The sequence below is a fragment of the Chlorocebus sabaeus genome, chromosome 8, assembly GCF_047675955.1.
Source record: "Chlorocebus sabaeus isolate Y175 chromosome 8, mChlSab1.0.hap1, whole genome shotgun sequence".
In the NCBI taxonomy this organism is placed as follows: domain Eukaryota; kingdom Metazoa; phylum Chordata; class Mammalia; order Primates; family Cercopithecidae; genus Chlorocebus; species Chlorocebus sabaeus.
This window is the reverse complement of record NC_132911.1, coordinates 54,655,398-54,673,369: the sequence shown is the minus strand read 5'-3', so window position 1 is coordinate 54,673,369 and position 17,972 is coordinate 54,655,398. Positions and strand designations below refer to the sequence as shown.

The following is a 17,972-nucleotide window of genomic DNA, read 5'->3' as shown; positions in this document are numbered from 1 at the left end:
GTATATATAGTGATAGAAACAAATATGCAATAAATAATCCCAGGTCTCTGAGATGAGTATTATAATAGGATGCTACAGGAGTATGAGAAGGAGGGGACTCTTCTTATAGGGGCAAGTGTACCCGCGTAGCACAGTCACTGTGGGCTTCAGGAAATAATAAAAAGTGCTTTTTGTCTGTCAGTATTAACTGTTGTCATAGATGAAGAAAATAGTTTTACCATTGCTATATGATTAGCCAGTTTTCTATAAATTAAATGCACAGTGTTCATACATGAGAAGCTCAAAGCACCCTCAAGTGACGTGTGTGACCACCTCGGCTCCCTCATCAGGGGTCCTTAGCTTTGAAGCTCCATTTTAGAATGAGGTGTTTCTAAAACATGTTTCGTGGAGCAACTGCCCACTCAAAGTGATTTCCTTTGTAATTTTCTAATGGCCTTTCATCTACCTACTTAACACAATTCACTTACACCGCTTTACACCTATGCCTGATAGGAGGTGAGAGCGAATCACCTAGGGAATATTCAGTACTCTGCAATGAACATTTAGAGGTGAAAGGTGTTTCCTTAGTCCTGCTTCCGTAGAAACAGAATGTGAGGCAAAGTCTCATATGTTAACAATTGACAGGGAAGATGTTTGAGCCTAAGGAACTGAGGGTCATAGGTGAAGACCAGCAAGGCAGGCAAGCAAAAAACAAATATGAAGTGGGAGTTCCTGGATCCCTGAACTGGCCTCAGCTTCTCAGTGAAGCACTGCTTCATCAAGTGTGCTTTGACTCTAGGGCCTGTGCCATCACTGCACTTCCAAATCCAAACAGCTCATTTATTGAGCAAGAGTGAGCGAATTTATCAGCAGGCTGTTTCGTTGTCCTGGTCTTTCACCGGACAAAGTATGTCACCTGGGGATCAATTACCCCATGTTCCTGCTGCATTCTCTTGAGCCCGGGACAGGAGACAGGTCCCAAGGAGTTAGCTCCTGTCTCTTTGGGTGTGATGAACACCATGTTAACTCCAGCCCTAGGCACTGAAGGAGAGAGCAGCGTTGGTGTATTACGGGGTGGCCCCTGTGCAGTGTCATAGGTCCAGGGCTGCTGAAACGTTAACAGCTGGGGCTGCCCTGGCCAGAAAGACAAGCAAAGAGGTTCCTGGGGCATGCAGGCAGCACCCATTGGACAAAAGGGTGGTGGGGGCAGAGGGAAGGAAACTATGTTCAGGAAAGCTGCTCCATTTTATTATGACTGCATTATTTATGATAGATGCTGGCGAAGGGGTGGAGAAACGGGAAACCCTTGTACACTGGTGGTGGGAGTGTAAATTTGTACAACCACTATGGAAAGCTTTGTGGAGGTTCTTCAAAAATTAAAAATAAGGTCCAGACACGGTGGCTCACACCTGTAATCCCAGCACTTTGGGAGGCTGAGGCAGGCAGATCACAAGGTCAATAGATTGAGACCATCCTAGCCAACGTGATGAAACCCTGTCTCTACTAAAAAACACAAATATTAGCGGGGCGTGGTGGTGCATGCCTGTAGTCCTAGCTACTTGGGAGCCTGAGACAGGAGAATCTCTTGAACCTAGGAGGGAGAGATTGAAGTGAGCCGAGATCATGCCACTGCACTCCAGCCTGGCGACAGAGCGAGACTCCACCTAAATAATATTAATAATACTAAATAAGGCTGGGCGCAGTGGCTCACCCTGTAATCCCACCACCTTGGGAGGTCAAGGCAGGTGGATCACCTGAGGTCACGAGTTCAAGACCAGCCTAACCAATATGGTGAAACCCCGTCTCTACCAAAAATAGAAAAATTAGCTGGGCATGGTGGTGTGTGCCTGTGTAGTCCCAGCTACTCCTCAGGCTGAGACAGGAGAATCGCTTGAACCCTGGCAGCGCAGGTTGCAGTGAACCGAGATCACACCACTGCACTCCAGCCTGGGTGACAGAGTGAGACTCTGTCTATAAAATAATATAATATAATATAATATAATATAATATAATATAATATAATATAATATAAAAATAGAGCCACCATATGATCCAGCAATCTCATTAGTGAGTATATATCCAAAGGAGAGGAAATCAAAGCAGATGTTGTGGGTAGTGGTAAATAAAAATCAGCTGATAATTTCCAATATTAAAACTTGTTAAAAAAAAATCAACTTCTGGTGAGTACTGTTCCAAGACACAAAGCAGGCTATTTTACTGAAATATTCTACTTTCCTAACGTGCTTCTTGAAATAAACTCTAATTATGTAAAATGTAAAAATATGATTGTCAAGAATCTGAATGCAGTGCAGTGCCCAAACTTGCCCTTGCTTTTATTCTGACTTAAATGACTCTCTCTGAAGTTATTTATTTCACTCACACTAACCCATTTTCGGTTGGCACCTGTTTGTCTGACATTCACATTTCGGTGGATAAAGAATAAAAATTCAGACAAGCAGACAACAACACACTAATGCTAAAAAGTACACTTTAGGACTCAGAAGTGTCCGCAGCTATAAAGAAGGAAGAAAAAGTCGGCTTCAGTCACACCCATGCCTGTCAGCACCACACCCCACAATCTCTAATCACAGTCTTTAGTTCATTTTTGGTAAATCTTCCTTCGTTAGTCTTTATTCTGTCATGATTTTCAATTCACTTACAAGCTTTGTTGAGCCTTTTCAATGTGACAGACAGAATAGAAGTTTTGCTGTTGCTGTTGGTGTTGTTAGCTTTTCACAACCAACTCTTTTATGGAAAAAAAATGATTTTTTTAACTTGCAAGTAGTAGTACAGCAGATATCTATGGATTAAATATACAACTCCAGAACAGTTTTTTTTTTTTTCCCACTTCTGCACATAAGTGTGTGAAATATAGAAAGATGGGTGAAATACCCGTTGAATAAACTCTAATAACTGATAAATCATTTGTGTATGTGCATTAGTGTGTTTGTCTGTGAATCCTGAAGGGCTGTGTTCATCCCACAGAGGGGCTGGCTATCCATGCTTTTTCTTTAGAATTAATATATCTTCAGTATTAAGCAATGTGGTAAATACTACTGACTGACTGATCCAGAAGCTATTCACAGTCACTTCTTCTGTGTCATGTGGCACTACAGATGATAGGAAAGTTAAGTATTGGCCAAACTTGTCTTACCCCACTCCATAAAGAATTGTCATGGATTTTGTTAAGCAGAATGAGAAGAACTACCACAAGGATTTCTGGGAAATTTTCTCTTACCTGATACAAGGGGACAGATGTGGTTCATTTTACTCATCCCTCTTCCTTTTCTTTCCTTCCTGAAACTGAAGTGATGTTTGTAGCTGTTGTCGCCCTCAATGACCAGGACTTGAAGGCCATAAGATAAAAGCCAATACTCTACAGATGATAGGAAATAAATGATGTGGATAGATAGAAGATGGAGAGATGAATGGAATTGCTTCAAACTAAAAGGCTTCCTCACAGCAAAGAAAACAATTAACAAAGTAAAGAAACAACTTACAGATGCATTTGCAAGCTATGCATCTGACAAGGAGTTAATACCCAGAATATTCAAGGAACATAACTCAACTAAAAAAATCCAATTAAAAAATGGACAAAAGACCTAAATAGATATCTCTTAAGAGAAGAAATATGCATGGCCAAGAGGTATGTGAAGAAATGCTCACCATCACTAATCATCAGAGAAATATAAATTAAAACCACAATGAGATATAATCTCACCCAGTTAACATAGCTTTTATCAAAAAGACAAGCAATCACAGAGGCTGGCGAGGATGTGGATAAAAGAGAATGCTTATACACCAGTGTTAGGAGTGTACAGCTACTATGAAAAACTGTAGGGAGGTTCCTCAAAAAGTGAAAACAGAACTACCATATAACTCAACAATTCCATTACTGAGTATATATCCAAAAGACAGACCATCAGTTTATCCAAGAGATTCTGTACTCCCATGTTTATTGCAGCACTATTCACAATGGTAGATAGATAGATGGATAAATAGATAGCACACACACACACACACACGGACAATGGAATACTATTCAGCCATTAAAAATAAAGAACTCCTGACATGTGCATCAACATGGATAAATCTGAAGGACATTGTATTAAGTGAAATAAGCGAGGTACAGAAAGACAGACATTGCATGAGCTCACTCATATGTAGAATCTAAAACAGTGTTTTCACAGAAGTAGAGAGTAGAATATTGGATACCAGAAGCTGTGGAAGAGAGAGAGAAGGGGAGAACTGGGAGAGGTCGGTCAATGAATACAAACTTACACTCAGGAAGAATGATATGGTGCTCTATTATATAGTAAGGTGACTAGAGCAAATAAAATGTAATGTGTATCTTGATGTAGCTAAAAGAGAAGATTTTGAATGTTATTAAAGCAAAGAAATGATAAATGTTTAAAGTAATGACTGTAAAAATTGCCCAGATTTGATCATTATACAATGTATACATGAATTGAAATATCATAATGTACCCCATTAATATGTACAATTGTAATGAGTCCATTATCCATTTAAAACATTAATTTAAAAAATACAGGAAATTGGTTCTTGTACATATTATTAATTTGACTATCACACTGAAAGATAGTAGCAAATGCTACCATCTAGAATTCTTGTCAAGTGGGGAAAAACAATTATTTACTCCATCAATACATAGAGTTTCTCTTGTTTTAAGGCTAGAATAATATCTCATATACATATGTGTATGTATAGGTATATTTCTATATATATACACATATACATTTATACACATACACATATGTTTCAAAGTAACAAAATATATCTAAATAAACAACACGTATAGGGTATATAGGGAAGAATCAAAATCAAAGAGGAGATTCCTTTATATCCCTAAGTAACCTTAATAGAAATGTCATATAAAATTATCTCTATTTACAAATTGGTATTGATTTTAGTATTCCAGTAGGAAAGCATGATTGGGAAGAATTGATTCATGAAGTGCTAGCTGAAAGGGAGGTTAGCATTTTACTTTACCTGTTTCCTCTGTCTCTTTTACAGAAGAGGAAACTGAGGTACAGATGTATCACTTGGCAAAGATCATAGTTGCTTAAGATACTAATCACGGCCACACATTTATTTCAACTAATTTTGTCCAGTATCATCAACATTCTACTACCCAAACAATGATCCTTCAGAATCCCAGAGACTATTGCATGAACAAAGATGTGTAAGCTCTTTAAACAAATATAGGCTGCTGTTTATTGATGGCTTATGGATTACATCATTTAACTTAGAATTCAACTGGAAAGAAGAAAAACTGCAAATGTTTCAGCATCATATAAGGGGCAGAATGTTCAAAGTACTTTTTAAATTTGATATTCACAGTAACTTACAGTTACCTGGTTTCTGTTTCTAAGGAGCAAATTGAAGTTAAGTACACATAGCTAGTAACTAGAGAAGCTAGGATTTTGTACCCAAGTTCCCAAGTTTGATGACATCAAAGTTCATGCATTTTTCACAATATAAAAATACTTCAAAAAAAAAAAAAAAAAAAACAGTAGACTTAGTTCCCTTGATTGAAACAATGGAGAGTTTTGAGTTTGTACTTCCTCATCTTTTCAGATCCAGCATATTCAAATACTTTTAATACTGATTGCTTGTAATGCTTCCCAACTCAGTCATACAGATTTCTGTCTTTTCTGCTGCCTAAATTTTGATAAATATTTGTTTTTCCTACTGTATTTCGAGTATGTGTGTGAGATACTTTTATTACACGGTCAATTAATATCACAAACGTTGTCGAGTTATAAAATACCAGATTTCGAGAGACTTGCGGAGTTGGTTTCTGTGATTTTCCAAAATTTGACCCATTTGTCATGATTAGTATTCTGCTAATAACATCATCATTTTCTCCCAGTCCCGGTATTCAGTGACTCGGTTTTAATCTCAAAACTTTCAGTTGCTTTGGGACTATATCCAGACTTGCCCTATCTGCCAAGATTCCAGGTCAATGATTTTGAGGAGTGTATTTGTTGGAGTATTAAACCTTTCAATAGTAATGACATTGAGGTAACAGCCTCTTATTTTATTAAACAAGGATACCAGACAAAACAAAATTTTTCTGTGATTACTATCATTTGATAAGAGAATGGGCATTTAACTCCATAAATATAAGAAGACTATATATAAAATTAAAGACCTTTCCTTAAAAATACAGTCTTATGAAAAATTCACTTATATTAATATAAACATTTTAATTTTACCCTAGATAAGTGAAAATTTCCATAAAAATAATATCCATTGCTACAAATGTATCTATTTACTTTTTGCTCCTGAATTTATTACCTCTGCATAAAATATCTTTTCCCACCAATTCTCCCATTTTATACTTTCTTGTTATTTATATATAAACTTTAGGAAACTGTCCTGGGTAGCTAGAGACTCAGCCTCTTCTACATATTATCTATGAATGTTGCAATTTCACATTTGTTTATGTGCTAATTTTATTAATGTTTCCCTTCCCAACTAGGCTCTTGGTTCCATGAAGGCAGAGACTAAACATTTTTTGCTCAATATTACAGTACTGCTCCCTATCAAATTGACACAGTAAACTCTCACAAAATGTTTATGGAATAAATAGATGGATGAATATATCAGGAAGCTGATAATCATCTCACAAGTTTGTTAATATCTGGGATTAACTTAATTATACATATATATGAATATGTTTAAGTAAACTTTTTAATATCAGGACGGTTTTGGATTTACAAAAAAAAAATACAATTATAGAACAGAGTTGCCTTATACCACATAGCTAGTTGCCCCTATTACTGGCATTTTATACTTCATAACTATGACACATCTATTATAATTAACAATACAATGATATGAATAAACTAGCATTAACCAAAGTCCATACTCTTTTCAGATTTCCAAAGGTTTTACCAAACTTTTTTTTTTTTTTTTTTTTTTCCGCTATTCCTGGATCCCATCTGGACTGATACACATTTAGTCAACAGGTCTCCTTAGGCATCTCTAGGTTATACCAGTTCAAATTTTCCTTATTTTTGAAGACCTCGTCAGTCTTGAGGAGTGCTGGTCAGGTATTTTGTAGACTGTTCATCAGTTGGGATTGTCCACTGTCTTTCCATGGTGAGACTAGGATTATGGATTTGGGGGCAAAGATCACAGAGGCAAAGTGCCATTTTTATCACATCATATCAAGGTTACATATGATTAACTTTGTTTGTTAACATTATTAACTGTGTTTGTTAGGTTTGTCCACTCCAAAGTTGTACATTTTCCACTTTCCCTTCTTAACACTGGAAGAAGATCGCTATACACATTAACAAACAAGACTAAGAAATAAAGGACATTTTTAATAATAGCATATTTTATTGGAGATTGTAACATCCACAATATTGCATTTGAAGTCCTCATTGTATGGCATTATTTTCAAAGATATAAGGCAAATATTAGCCTTCTGTTAGTGTTTAATGGATTACTAACCTTTAAAAAAACTTACAGACTATGGTATTTAAACTTCTATAAAATATCCTAAATATCATTGTAACCTAAGAAAGAAGGCAACACCACTAACATCTCAATATTTGAAAAGTAAAAAACTAAGAAGCTAAGTTTTTGTGTAAATAGTTAAATATGGGGGTTGTCTTGCATCACTTTGAGAATTTAGTAATTTGTACAGCCAGCTAAATGTAAAATACCTATTCGAAATTTGGATTGTATTCACTATTGCCACCATGATGTAAAATATTAGTATATCATGGTGAAAATATGAGCTTTCATTGATCATTATAATATAAAGTAATTGCGTGTTTGCTATATATGTTTATATATTGATTATATGAAATCAGTAAATACACATCAAACCAAAATGAAGGTTTTTTTTTTTTTTTTTTTTTTTTTTTGAGATGGAGTCTCACTCTGTCACCCAGGATGGAGTGCAGTGGTGGTGAGATCTCGGCTCACTGCAAACTCTGCCTCCTGGGTTCACACCATTCTCCTGTCTCAGCCTCCCAAGTAGCTGGGACTACAGGTGCCTACCACCATGCCTGGCTAATTCTTTGAATGTTTAGTAGAGACAGGGTTTCACTGTATTAGCCAAGATGGTCTCGATCTCCTGACCTCGTGATCTGCCCTCCTCGGCCTTCCAAAGTGCTGAGATTACAGGCAGGAGCCACCGCGCCTGGCAATGAATCTTAAAAATATTTGAGTTCATGACAATGACAATAATAAAAAGTTAAATATATTATTACTCTATTTATTCTAAAGAGCTTCTATATTCAGAGACAATGACTAGGACAGGGAAAGTCTCAGACGACATGTCAGAGAGAAGCAGAAAGGAGCCAGTGATATTTCTATTAAAAAAAAAAAGACTGCAACATATGACACTTGTCTTTGTATGTTGGAGGAACTGCCAAGTGAAAGAGAAAGTTGTATTGTGTGTCTTTCTCAAAGCAGAACTAGTACAAATGGATGAAAGTTATAAGAGAGATATTTTTGTTCATTAAAAGTATTTCCTAATATTAAGTTGTCAAAAATTTAATTGCTATATTGTGAAGCAATGGTTTTCTATGTCATTTAAAGATTTCCAGCAGAGAGCTGTCTGAAAGAATCTTTTCAGGAGAGATTTCTAACTGGGCAGGAAATGGGGCTAGATAATCTCCTGATCCCTTCCAGTAAGAAGGTTTTAGGAAACCACAAGTCAATGTATTCTTAGGAGACTCCAAGTTGTTGTACATGATACATGTGTTCAAAACTATTTGTCTTGATTTGCAACTAGATATATACTTTAAAGTGCATTTATTTCCAATTGCTCTGCTACACTGTATTTCCTATACTTGTCACTTAGAAAGTGACTCAGTGAGTTATAGAAAGAAAATTTATTTAAAAAAATTTGTCTATCAGACACTTCATTATGAGAGATAGAGTTTTATGATGGACAGAAGGAACTATACCCAGAAACACAGGGAACATCTACCATGGACAGCACCTCTGTTTCCTCATGACAGCAGCAACTTTTCCCTACTCTAAAGCCCAGTGGCCCCTTGAAAGATGTAAGAATTTAAAGAGTAATACATGTGAATCTCTTCTTGCAGTGTTTACTGCAGCTAAATGTGTTTTTCTCTCTTCTGTCTTCATTTTTCTTTACGTTCTCAGCAATGTTTCCTTCAAACAACTGTTGATTGATAAGGGACTCACTCATTCCCTTCCTATTCGTTCCATATAGGCTGTGTTAAGTACTGGAAATACAAGGACACAGTCAGTAGTTAGTGTGTGACCTGAGCCAGCCAGCACTTCCTAGGGTCCATCTTCACAGGACACTCTCAGGGATCGGTCGCCATCTTTCTTTCTCAGTTGTGACTGCCTGACAATTCAACAGTCACGCCTGCTCCTCAGGGACAGCAGTTCCTTATTCTTGTCTTGTTTGGTTTCTCCCTCCTGATTTCCGGTGACATTTGAAAGCTTCTAGCCATGCTTATCCAGGCACTGAGAGCCAACACTGCTTCCCAATTCCAAAGACAGTCCTTGCTCAGACTGCGTGAATGCAACAATTCTGATCATTGTTTTTCTAGTGATGTCAGTTGGTTAAAAATTAAGTATATAGGAACTCTATAGGCTGATTTGCACTGGGAATAATTAATAATGTAAATGTTAGGTTGTTTTCTAACATATGCAAGTATATTTTACAGTTATTCTGAAAAAAGCTACGTGTGACATGAATTAAAGTCATGATTTTTAAATTAAACTGTAAGCTTTACATTAAACGAAAACATGCAACTGAATAAAGATATGTTGTATTAGTTTCTATTATTGTCATATCAAATTCCTACAAACTAAGGTGGTTTAAGAAAAACTCACAAATTTATATATTATCATACTGTTCTGTAGGTCGTAAGTCCTAAATGAATCAAACAGGAGAGAAATTGAGGTGTTGTCAGGGCTGTGCTGCTTTCTGGAGGATCTAGAGTAGAAGTGCAGCCTTTCACTGCTATTGGACGACTGCTTTCTTTGAATTGTGTTCCCTTCTCCATCTTCAGAGACAGAAACACTGGGTTCAGTTCCTCTTTCACTGCTGTCTCTTGTTCTCTCACTCTGACTTCTTCCACTGTTAGAGAATCAAACCAGACCCGCTTGGATAATCTAGGCTAATCTCCCTATTTTAAGGCCAGCTGATTAGCAATGTTAATGGTATTTGTAACCTTAATCCTCCATTGCCATGTGACATGGAATTTTCACAGGTTCTGGGAGTTAGCACATAGACATCTTTGTGTGGGCATTATTCCTCCTACCACAGATGGGTAGAGTTAAATCTTATAAGATGAAACCAAGATAAAATGTCAGTTTTGAATTATTGACAAAATAACATTTTTCTAATTGCTTTCCAGTTATGCATTGTAACTTATAAATTAGAAAATTTTAGCAGTCTTTAAAATGCATGCACAGTTATCTTTTTGGGTCAGGTAGCATTTAAAGGACGTATATGAGATGGATGTTGGATGGCTAGAATCTTTGCAGGACTATTTTGACCCTAAGGAATGACAGTGAGGAAAGCTGAAAGGATATAGAAGAGAGATTATTAAAGTGAGTTCTGATCTCCAGCTCAGGCTGGGAAGACATTCTAAACACCTAGTACTGAATGAATAGTTCATTGGGAAATGTCTGCTTGATAATGTGATAATGACTTCCTACAGGCTAAAATAAAGGCTGAGCATGAATTTTATTTTCTTCTTCTGATTCCATAATCTATTATTTTACTTTCAATTTCCTCATAGCCAGGTCTTAACCATTTTGTGTCTCTAGTTCTGAGATTTTCTGATTTTTACTTTCTCATCAGTCTACATTTTCAATTTCATCTAGATATATTTAAGTCCATGTGACATTATGTTTGCATTTGTTTCCTAGTGCATTAAACTTTTTTATTATTACAAAGTGACCATATCTATATTTAGTAATATATTTGCTGTGAAGTTTGCTTTGCCTAATATTAACAAAGCTACAAACCTTTCTTTTATGGTTTGCACTGCATTTTTTCTTTCTTTCTGGTTTTTAAAACACATTTATTTAATTTGTAAATTAACTGTATTAGTCTGTTTTCACACTGCTATAAAGAAATACCTGACACTGGGTAATTTATAAAGGAAAAAGGTTTAATTGACTCATAGTTTTGGCTGGTTGGGGAGGCCTCAGGAAACTTACAATCATGGTGGAAAGCAAAGGAGAAGCAAGCACCTTCTTCACAAGGCGGCAGGAGAGAGAGCAAAGGGAAACTGCCACACACTTTTAAAACCATCAGCTCTCATGAGAACTCACTATCATGAGAACAGCATGGGGGAAACCACTCCTTTGATCCAATCATGTCATACTAGGTCCCTCCCCTGATACATGGGGATTACAATTTGTGATGAGATTTGGGTGGGGACACAGAAAAAACCAAATCATTAACTTACATGGAAGCATTACGTAAAATGTCATAATCTCAACGTAAAAGCTTCAGATCCATTTAGTTATTAAATGCTTAGAGAAATATTCAAATTATGTCAATTTATTTATTTGTTTGTTTTCCTTCTTTATTTTGTCACATTTTATTTTAAGTTCTGGGGAACATGTGTAGGATGTGCAGCTTTGTTACACAGGTAAACATGTGCCATGGTGGTTTGCTGCCCCAATCAACCCCTCACACACGTTTTAAGCCCCACACCCATTAGCTGTTCTTCTTGATGCTCTCCCTCCCCTCAACAACAACTAGCCCCAGCGTGTGTTGTTTCCCTCATGTGTCCATGTGTTCTTATCATACTGTCCCTGCTTATAAGTAAGAACATGTGGTGTTTAATTTTCCGTTCCCGTGTTAGTTTGCAGAGGATATCAGCTTCCAGCTCCATCCACGTCCCTGCAAAAGACATTGTCTCATTCCTTTTTATGACTGTATAGCATTCTATGGTATATACATACCAAGTTTTCTTTATTTAATCTACTATTGATGGGCATTTGGGTTGATTCGATGTCTTTGCTATCATGAACAGTACTGCAATGAACATACACATGCATGTGTCTTTATAATAGAATGAGTTATATTCCTTTGGATATATAGCCAGTAATGGGATTGCTGGATCAAATGGTATTTCTGCTTCTAGATCTTTAAGGAATTACCACACTATCTTCCACAATGGTTGAACTAATTTATATTCCCACTAACAGTATAGATGCATTCCTTTTTCTCTGCCACTTTGTCAGCATCTGTTGCTTCTTGACTTTTTAATAATCACCATTCTAACTGGCCTGAGATGTTACCCCATTGTTGTTTTGATTTGCATTTCTCTAATGACCAGTGATGTTGAGTACTTTTTTTTTTCATGTTTGTTGACTGCATGAATGTCTTATTTTATGAAGAGACTGTTCATGTCCTTTGCACATTTTTTAATGTTTTTTTTTTTTTTTTCTTGTAAATTTGTTTAAGTTACTTGTAGGCTCTGGATATTAGGCCTTTGTCAGATGGATAGACAGCAAAAAATTTCTCCCATTGTGTAGGCTGTCTGATCACGTTGAAGATAGTTTCTTTTGCCATGCAGAAACTCTTTATTTTAATTAGATTCCATTTGTCAATTTTTGCTTTTGTTGCAATTGCTTCTGGCGTTTCTGTCATGAAATCTTTGTCCATGTCTATGTCCTGAAAGGTATTGCCTAGATTTTCTTTTAGGGATTTTAGTTTGGGTTTTATATTTAAGTCTTTAATCCATCTTGAGTTAATTTTTGTATAAGGGGTAAGGAAGTTTCAATTTCCTGAAATGGATAGCCAGTTCTCCCAGAATCATTTATTAAATAGGGAATCCTTTCCAAGTTGCTTCCTTTTTTCAGGTGCACTATATTTTTCTAAATTTTCACCTTCAATCTTCCAATATTTTTAGACATCGTCTTGTAAAAAATATATCTTATATTTGGATATCTTACTGTATGCTTACTATTTGTTCAACCTACTCTAGTTTGCTTTCTGTTTTTATTTTTTTGTGAACTTCTTTTAGTACATGTTAGCATTATTTTTTCACTTATTCCTTTGTTAATTTAGAAGATACATATTCTGGCAATTTAGTTAGGGCTTTCTCTAGGAAACAATCTATTTTGACATAACAAAGTTTAATATTAATTACATTTGCTTTGTGGATATTTTTGATATTGCTTTTGTAATATATTATAATTCTGTTAATTTATCTAAACACCACAAGAAAGTTTGCCATGTTAATACAAACAATGTTCATCTAGATTCATCTACATATTTATTTTCTCCTATACTATTTACTCCTTCTCACATCTCCAAGCCTCTATCTGGCATGATTTTTCTTTGCCTGAAATAGCACCCTTTACTTTGCTCACTACTTGGTTGATGGCTTCAATTATATTCTAAACCTCAGCATCACAAAATACACCTTTGTAACAAACCTACACATGAACTTCCTATTTCTAAAATAAAAGTTGAAAACAAAAGAAATAAAAAAATAGAACACAGAATCTGATCCAACATAGTCAAGTATTCAATAAATATTTGTTGAATAAATAAAAAATACAAAAAAATTAAAAGTACCTTGAATATGTCTTAGTAAAGTTTGTTTTGTTGAATTTTCTTTATTTTTATATTTGTCTGAAAATAAATTTATTTTATCAGGACTTTTAAAAAATATTTCCAAGGTACAACAAACTCAGATAGCAGTTATTTTCTTCCAATACTCTACAAATATCATGTAGTTGTTTTGTTTCTTACATTTTGTTTTCTATTAAAAGTATCTATTACTTCCAGTTAGAGCCAAGAAGGAATAAAACCACTGCAGCCATCTCTTCCACCGATCATACCTCAATACGCTAGATAAAATGCAAAAGACAACTATCTGAGAATATTGTACAATAAATAATAGAAGAACTTTGTTGAAAGAAGTAAAAATTGAATAATGACTAATATGGCAACCAGGAGTTTCCTGTTTTTATTTTGTTTTCCCTTTCTTTTTCTTGCTTCCTTTATTTCCCAGCATGGACTTGAAGTCAAGACAAATTAAGTCATGGACAACAAATAAAAACTCTGAGAGAGCACGTCCTACTGATCAGAGACCTGGGAAGAGGCCCCTGTGAGCCAGCAGCTATGGAAGACATCTCTGTAACTGTTCCTTTGTTTTGGCTCCTGAGCTGACTCCAAGGCCCGCTGGCCATGCAGCTGCTGCCATGGAGCCTGGGGCAGCTGGGCCAGTTGGAAACCTGGAGAGAAAATCCACCCTCAATCTAAAGGATCTGGAAAAATTAGTTTCTGTGGCATGAGGGATCCCCATTCTTCTCTCCTTTTCTCATGCTGTTTTCTCCAGTCATGACGAAATGTGCATCAGTACAGGAAACTAAACTCTGAGAAAAGTCTTGGATTTCTGGACAGAAGACCAAAGAGAGTGATGCTGGGATCCAGTGAGAGTGGGGAACTCCCACCTAGGAAGGAAGGGAAGGAAGCGATATCCCAATTTTATGTGTGAACTGCAAGAAGCTCTGGGTCCACCCCAAGCAATGCATGTGTGGAACACCCAAATGGCGAAGCAAAGGCTTTGAAACTGAACTGCTACCATAGACAATGCACAAAAATCAGCCAGAACTGTCTAAATCTAATCATGTTGTTCACCTGCCAGATAGTTCTTGTGGTAGGCCAAAAATGCTCCTCCCAAAATGTCCATATCAAAAATCTGGAACTGGATAAAGGATCCTTGCAGATCTACTTCAGTTAAAGATCTTGAGGTCAGGCTGGAATATGTGAGTGGGCCCTGGGACCAATGACAAGTGTTCTTATAAGTGACACACAGAGAAATAAGCAATGTAACCACAGAAGCACAGGTCTGTATGATGTGGCTGTGAGCCAAGGAATGCTGGCAGCCACCAGAGACTGGGAGAAACAAAGCTTCTCCACTACAGAGTCCAGAGGGATGTATCCTGCTGGCTTCAGATTTCAGACAAATGGGCCACAGAATTGTGAGAAAATGTATTTTTGTTGTTTTAAGTAACCAAGTTTGTGGTAATTTGCTTTGAAATTATTTTACGAAAATTTGGAATTTTAGGAAACTAATACGGTTCCCTATTGCTGTGTAACAGAATATCCCAAAACTTTGTGACTTTAACCAAATATTTATTATCCTATAATCTCTGTATGTCAAGAGTCCACATGTGGCATAGCTGTGTCTTCATCCCCTGTTTTGTTTTTGTTTTTGTTTTGTGTTTTTGACTTTCTCCCCTACTCTCTAACCTCTACCCCTGCCCCCACCGACCTGATGCTGTGGGAGGGATCGGCCCTCAAAGAAGTGGTGGTGCATGCTGGGCCCAGCCTTCTTGCCCACCCTCACTTTCCAGGGCAGAAAGGGTCCAAGGTTATAATAAGAAGTAAATAACTTGTCTGTATAGCCTGTGCTTGTGTGGTGTGAGATGGAGTGCAGGGTAGGGAACAGCTGGCATGGGTCTCTGGTTGGTACATCTTTGTGTGTTGATCCCTGAGGTGACTGGCATGTGCTGAGCCCTCAGCATAGGATTAGTGTGGGTTAGCATGTACTGGATTTCTCAAAAGGCTCTCAAGGGTCATCTGCTATCTCATCTGAAGTCTTGTAAGAGAAGCGTCTGCTTCAGAGCTCACTATGCAGCCAACGGACATGGAAGGTGATCCCATAAGGGTATAAATATCAGGAAGTGAAAATCAAGGGGGAACATCTTACTAACCTACCCATCAAAGTCTGATGATTCATATCCCTTATATATTATGCCAAATATATTTACTTATTTCCAAGGTTCCCAAAAACTTCACCCTATTACAACATTGCATATTTTAAAGTCTTCAATTATTTAATAGGAAGTAATCATGGAAATAAAAATTGATAACTTTCTACTAATACTTGTTTCTATAGCTGGTGAAATAATGAATGAAAAAAATTGGTAAATTATTAATTGGAATCAATTAATCTTTCTTACAATTTATAAATTTTACGTTTTAGAATCTACTCAAGTCCACTTTACCTCAAATAATAGATACGGGGAGTGAATGCTCATCTAAAATAATAGCAAATGCTCATTATTTGAGTGCTGGTTAAGAAATGAACTGAACCCCACCTACCCCACAACAGCATAGCCTCTGCCATGCTTTGCTTTCCAATGTGAAAGCACAGAATTTGAATAAAAGGAGTTGAAACCTGTGCCAATACAGCTTAAGACAAGTCCCTAAAGCCTTCACGCTCTTTCTACTAGACATCATTCACTAAATATCAAATATTAACAACTATTGTAAATATTTTGGAGCCACTCTGAATAATGATAAAATACAGTTTTACATTGTCAGTGTGTGTCTAGGTATTTTTTAACCATTATGATCAATTATTTCTGGAAGAAGAGTTTTTTCAGATAGCAACTATAATTATATAGAATTTTAAAAAACTGGGTATGAAAATCCCAGTCTCATAAGATTACTTTTAGAAACTAGTGAGCAAAGAGAAAAGAAAATGATCAGTACATTGATCTAATTATTCTAACACAGGTTGTTTTTTGTTTTTTGTTTTTGCTCTCTTTTATCCTTCCCCTGTCTGTTTTCCAACTAGTTTACAACAAAATGTGATTCACTATTAAAAAGTTTATATACATATGTATGTCTTATTTCAATAGCACAATTTTTAAACTGTCAAAGTTACTATTTTATATGCATTTTAATCCTTTTTTCAGTTTTAGTTTATGCCTGATAATCTCTTGAGTGGAATTTCTTTAAATATTGTATCACAATATTTTTATTTCTGCACCTATTATTAACAAACTATTCAAGTCAGATTTACACAAGCCTATACTCTCAGAATATTGGCAAATAAAGAAAAAGTTCTACATCTTTCCATAAGGTATTATTTCCAGTATATCTTTAGAATTATAAACAAAAGTAAGAGAAGTAGAACTGATATCTAACTATCCTAATCAAAAGTTTTCCTAGCTACTTTTTCTGCCTAATTTATTTCTTTATGCTAATCAACCATATTGTTTCATCAATGCATTGTGCCTTCTCCAAAGTCAATGTGACTTTCACATTTTTTATTGCTATGCCTAATAACTTTTCAACATTTATGTAGTACTTTCCATATCAGAGTACATTGTAACCTAATGCTTTTGAATGGAAACTGATTACAAGAACAAAAGAGCATGTAATTAGAATATAGAAACAGGAAGTGAAAGAAGAAATACATAACTTGTAATATTCAACAAACATATGGATCTCTCAACAGTTAAAACAATAGTATAGGGGAATCATTTGCTTTCCTAAGTAAGATGGTGAGCACTTAATACAAAGATGAAAAGCAAGCAGTAAAATGTGGCTTGTCCCTACTTAGGCTTACAGAAGGTAGAGACATTTGCATCTTCACTCTTTTGTTGTTGCTGTTGCTTTTAACTAAAGCATTGGCTTTTCAAATGCTTGTCAGCTGAAGCACAGCATTCAAACTGAATAGACCCTTTGAGGAAATACAACATGACAGTATTCCCAAGATTGTAGGTCAATGCAAATTTGGATCTAGGTAAGGAAAAAAAAAAAGCTTTGGATTTAAAGTTTAACATTGTGTTCTTTCAAAAACATTTGTCTCACAAATATAAGTTCATAACTTGTTTTTAAGAAACTAATCATTTCTGTAATAAATTCCCTAGCCTCATGCGGTATTTTTCTGTGTTTAACTCTAGAAACATCCATGTAAGTCAGTCGAAGGAGAGGAGACAGTCCCCAGAGAAACACTGCATTTCTTTTCTATTTTTTTTTCTTTGTTTTTCAGTCATTCTGAAACCTATGCCCTCTTGTGCAACCTCAGCTCTAATATGGTGACAACACTGGATTAGCAAGGGCGGGCGGGGAGTGAGCGCTCACTCTTGTCCAAGCTAGGCGCACCCATGTCTAGCCTCCTTGTTGAGGGATGACCCTGGGTAAGGCTTGGCATATTTGCACCTATCCTGGAATCACCAAAAAGAAAAAAAGA

General features: G+C 36.2%; 1 protein-coding gene across 4 annotated transcripts in view; it reads right to left on the bottom strand.

The window, feature by feature from the left end:
* The window catches only part of SNTG1 (syntrophin gamma 1), a 906,932-nt gene that overhangs the window by 229,280 nt on the left and 659,680 nt on the right, over positions 1-17,972 (bottom strand). The window lies entirely within an intron of this gene.